Genomic DNA, 5,274 nt, shown 5'->3' with positions numbered 1-5,274 from the left:
GCCATCTTGTCCAGGGGTCTCCAACCTTGGCAATTTTAAGCCTGGCGGACTTTCAACTCCCAGAATTCCCCAGCCGGCTTTGCTGGGAGTTGAAGCCCACCAGGTTTAAAGTTGGCAAGGTTGGAGACCCCTGATCTAGTCTACCCCCTCTTCCACCTCCCCCACCCCAGAGTAATTCCGAGAGACCTACGACGCCCTCCCTCCCCTTCAAGCAGGCCACTATGAGTCACTGAGAAAGCAGAGGGTTTGCTGCGTGTCCGCAGCCAACAGCTTCCACGGTCCTTCGAAGGGCAGCCTAGGATGCGCATCCGTTTTTGCCGGGAGTTCTGCCTCTCGCGTCCCGGGGGGAGAGGGAGGTGGAGCGGGGTTGGTACTTAAGTGCTCATTGCACCCACGCAGGCTCATTGCACCCACGTTTGCAGAAATGGTATCTTAACAGCCTGAAATATAAAAGGATGATATTAAATTCTGAACCGCAGCTGATTGCGTAACAAGCCTCCAATAGCCATCCAGGCGCCCGGGAATATATAACCACCCTTCCCCGTACTGTACTTGTATGCACAACTGTCCATATACCAATGCTGTGCTAATTCTGGTTAAAAACCTTCGTTGGGAATCCCATCCCACACGAAAAGCTGTGTATAAAATCTCACAATGAAATATAGACTAAGCACTGATCGTCTACAATAATCTAATGTGCCTGCATCGATTGCTATTTACTCCTGACTTGCATAGCTTCAACTTTTAAAACGTGTTGAACCTCAGCTAGGCGGAATATGCAATCTTTAGCTTTCAATTAAAAAAAAAGGCAATCTTGCAAATGTCTTTTCAGAAAAAAAGCTGCGAAGGACTTTGTTCTCGAGCGTTTTGAGGATTTTCTGCTGGAAAACACGATAGCAAAACTTGAAAAGGATATACACGGACTCCCCACCCGCTTTACAAGCAGAAAGTATCCCGTAATTGCTCAGTCGCTTTTTTTAAATGTCTGCTTTAAAAAAAAAAAAAGATCGAAGCGAAAGTCTTCTTACGGTCTTCCACCGCTGGAAGTATTACTCGATTGTCCGAGCACTTGAAAACATCATTCTTGGCGCTCCCAATGTTTTATATTCATTGTATAGAATTGCAAGAATTTTTACCCAGGGGAAAAGCGTTTCTCCTTTGGACTATTATGTAGTAGTCGACGTGAAAGGAGACCCCTTCATAAGGTTTGGGGGGGGCGAGTGGCCTCCCAAATAAGGATTTACTCCACTGGCACGTGGGTGACGAGAGTATAGCTTGCAAGCCTTGGAGCGAGTACCGTAGGCATCAGAAATGCGGGCCTGGTTCGGACGAAGCACAGTGGAAGAGTAACAGCTCACGCGTTCAGACCTGGCGCCTCCAATCGCCGATTTTAGCTGCGCGGCCGAGTCACTGCTTTCTAGAGCAATGATCGGTTTGCAAAGCAAGGTTCGCCGGCTACCTAGGCGCTGCCTGCATTTGGCTTGAAGTATTAAGTGACAAGCAAGTATCAACTCTTTTACGAAGGCAAAGCTACTGCATCACAGCCAACACCCCATTTGGAGACTTAAGCGCGCTTAGTGCACGTGCAAATGAGAATATGGAAGTGGAAGGCGATTAGCCCGCTTGTCGTCCCCCACGGCCTTCCAGATATCATCCGACCACCACCACCCCAACGATTCTCAGGAGCACTATAGACTCCCATGCAAACTACTGCGTGAGACAGGTGCAGCTCGGATGGAGCTCTGCCTAACGACCGCTTTTAAAATCATTTTAGACGACTTAAAGCAAGGAAGGCATCGTAAGTAGTAAGAAAGAGACAAGGTTTTGCATTCTTGCACGGTGAAAAGCGTTGCGCCGCCACTAGCGGGGTGGATGTTTTCCGCCTTTGACAGCTTTATTATTATTTGCTTTGCCCACGGGACGCTCTTCAAATTTCCAGGCCACTGGAGGCCGGGCGCGCCCCGACCACGGGAGCTCCTGACGCGCCCCCAACCCCCGCCTCCCCTCTCCTCTCCCAGTCTCCACAACTGTCGAGCTGGCGTGAAGGGAAAACCGCCCTGCCCGCTTCATCTGCAAGACAGGGACTTTCCAGGGCGGGGTCGAATAATCTCCAGGCTTGCTGGTGGGCTTTGCCTGTGCCGGTTCCCCACAAGCCGGGGCCTTCCCCGGAGTGAGATTTGAAGCAGGGGCGGAGCGGGGTGCTGTTTAACGGCGCGCGCGGCAGTTAGTTGCAATTACGCCGCTCGCAGCGGTTGCTTCCTCCGTCCTCCCTTCCCCTCCCCACGTTTATCTTGGCTACGGGGGATGATTATGTGTGAGTCACTCAGGAGGAAAGGTGAGGCGCCGAGGGTGGGATTATTTGAGGGACGGACGGGCTCGCACTCCGCCCGGGAGTAGGTGACCTGTAGGATTTAGGCGCCAGGCCTAGACTCGGTCCGTAAAACCGAGCGAGGAGTTAGAAATACCGGACTGGAGAAGAAGACCCAACTCTTGAATGTTTTGCCTGGACTCAGGAAAAAAAGACAGCACTGAATTTTAGAGCTCTGGTGTGGAGTTTTCCAGGACTATATTCTTTTTTTTTTTTTGGCCCTTTTTATTTTTTTATTTATTTCATTTTGTCACAACAGTATATACAATCATCAACATAAACAATAACCCATCATGAGAGGAAAAAAAAGTATATATAAGTAAAAGTATGCAACAACTATGTTAATTTGATATAATGAAGGGAACAATAGGACAGGAACGGTAGCCAATTCTGGATTGTTTACAGCAGTGTCGGTGAACCTATGGCACGCGTGCCGGAAGCAGCACACGAAACTATCCCGTGAAGAATGTGCGGCCTTGCTGGCTCCTATTTCGTGTTCCTGTAATCACATACGCGTCGGTCAGCTGGCCATTGCGTGCGCGGGAGGGACAAAACCTGGAAGAGCGGTGGAATCTGGAAGAGTGGCGTGCAGTCACGCATGCATAGGCTGGCATCTGAGCTTCCAGGTTGACTTTGCGCACATGCATGATGGCTAGCTGTTCGTTGGGCATGTGTCTGTGCTGGTGTTCAGGTGCTGGCTCACACATGCGCAATGGACCACCATTCTTCTGGGTATTGGTGCTCCCCTGTGCGTGAAGGCCAGTGGGGCCGCGCATACCTCGCCGGATGGTTTTGTGTGCCACTTCTGGAACACAGGCCGGCATGCAGTAATGTCAAAGGTTCTCAATCACTGGTTTACAGATTGGTCAGTAGTGTCGCTATTCAGAATTTCCCCCATCATCATCACTCTCATAAAATAAACTTATTCTGATTGTATTGACATTCCCTCCTACCCCCCAAGCACCTGCATGGGTTACTATGGCCACCTAGCCTTAACCATTCTGCCACTTCAAAGAGTTGTGTGATAAGGAAACAGGCCTAAAATCACGGCTTGCTTCTCTAGATGTAAACCAGTTTGGCTTGGAACGTGGCACCAGTCCAGCGGTGTGGTTTATACAGTAACTGACCTGATCTGGCAACTAATGGGGGACCAGATTAAATATATCCTGTCAGTCAACCTGGCATGGTTGATTTTTCATTAACAAGTAGCTGCCAAGGGTAAGGACATGCCGGAAATGGAGCAGATGCAGAGAGTCTTAAATTTGTTTCATCTTTGTGGTCATAATCAGGATCCATCTGGATTTTGCGCTCTGTCAATCATGTACGGAAGACTAGAAAAGGATAGTTCCTATCAGGATTGTGGAGGGAAGATTTAAATTCTCTTTTCTTCCAGACCAGATTTGGCTGACTCCAATTTTGCTTTAGAAATGAAGCTAACAAGGGGCAACTGGATGTGACTTTAAAAAGAGAGTAGAGAACATAGTGTAAGTGGTGGAGTATGATGTGCGGTGGGATTTTTCATTCAGTTTGTATGGGCGCACACACCTTCAAGTCGATATTCACTGCTGGAGACTGCCAGAAGAAGAATGCAGTTCTCTTGGTAAGATTTCAGAAGTGCTTTGCCCTTGTCTCCTTCCTGAGACTGTGGACTGGCCCCAGTTCTACCTTGATGTTTTAACCACTGGTTTAACCAACCAGGTAGACCTTGCTTACCATTGATAATTGGGGCTGGTAACTTCATTGCTAGGCCATATGATTGTAAAGCGTGATGCCACGGGACTATGCCAACTTACAATGGTAGTTCTGGTGATTCCAGTAGCTATTGTTAAGTGACTTCTGCACGCTTGTTAAGCACAACATCACTTGATGATCATTTTTGACATCCTGCTGGTTTTCCCATTGACAATGCTTGTTGGAAGTCGCCGATGAAGATTTCAAATGATGATCACTATGGAACACCGTGACCATTATAATTGCAACAGCCAGTTGCCAAGTGTCCTTATTGTAATCATGTGACCGCAGGGATTCTGCAACAGTCACAACTCTTGAGGATTGTGGTAAATCTCATTTAGCAGTCTTGTAACTTTGGGTTGGTGAACAAGTCAGCAAGGATTATCTGTACATCAAACTGACTCTCAGAGATGTTGTGTAGACCACCGAAACCTTCGTTTATGAGGATAACTGCTATTTTATCATTTTCTGAGCATTTATTTTGATGCCCTTTGTGACAAAGATTCCTGTGTGTTAAGAGGGATCTTTGGGGCTTATAACATAGTGTGGCACCACCTGTATATATGAAGCTTCCCCCCCCTAAGTTCATTAATAGAGAATTGCTGTCACCGAAAGCTTTTCCTGCTGTGGAGACTTTAGTGAGGAAAAAATTCCGAATGGAGACTGAGTGAGGAAAAATGTAGTTCTCTTCAGTAGTAGGTTTCAATTTTGGCCGCTACCGGTTTGCTCATGGGTGTGTGCACGCTCGCATGTGTACACACCACTTCTGCGCATGCGCAGAGACACCTGGGTGGGTGGGCTGCCGCTACCAGTTCGCCTGATCCGGGGCGAACTGGTAGCAACCCACCACTGGTTCTCTTAACAGTCACCACAGATCTGGAGAAGGCTGGAGGTTTCCAGAAAACCTCAGTCTGAGCTTCACATGGCTGGAAATGTGAAGCTTCACATGGCTGGAAATGGTGAAATACCACCATTGGGGTCAGCATGGAGACAGGCTGGCTTGATGGGGAAGAAGTGAATGAAAGTGTCCCCTTTATTTGCACAAGGTCATACATTAGCAGCCATTGCGAAAGCCTTACTTGAATATATTTGAGCCACCAGACACCTCTTTGCTATGTTCGCCATTCCTTGGAGAACATTCCCAACAGCAATGGGGTGGCCCAGAGACATTTATT

The sequence above is a fragment of the Ahaetulla prasina genome, chromosome 2 (genome assembly GCF_028640845.1).
Source record: "Ahaetulla prasina isolate Xishuangbanna chromosome 2, ASM2864084v1, whole genome shotgun sequence".
NCBI classification, from domain to species: Eukaryota; Metazoa; Chordata; class Lepidosauria; order Squamata; family Colubridae; genus Ahaetulla; species Ahaetulla prasina.
The sequence above is the reverse complement of the archived record's forward strand: the minus strand, read 5'-3'. Positions refer to the sequence as shown.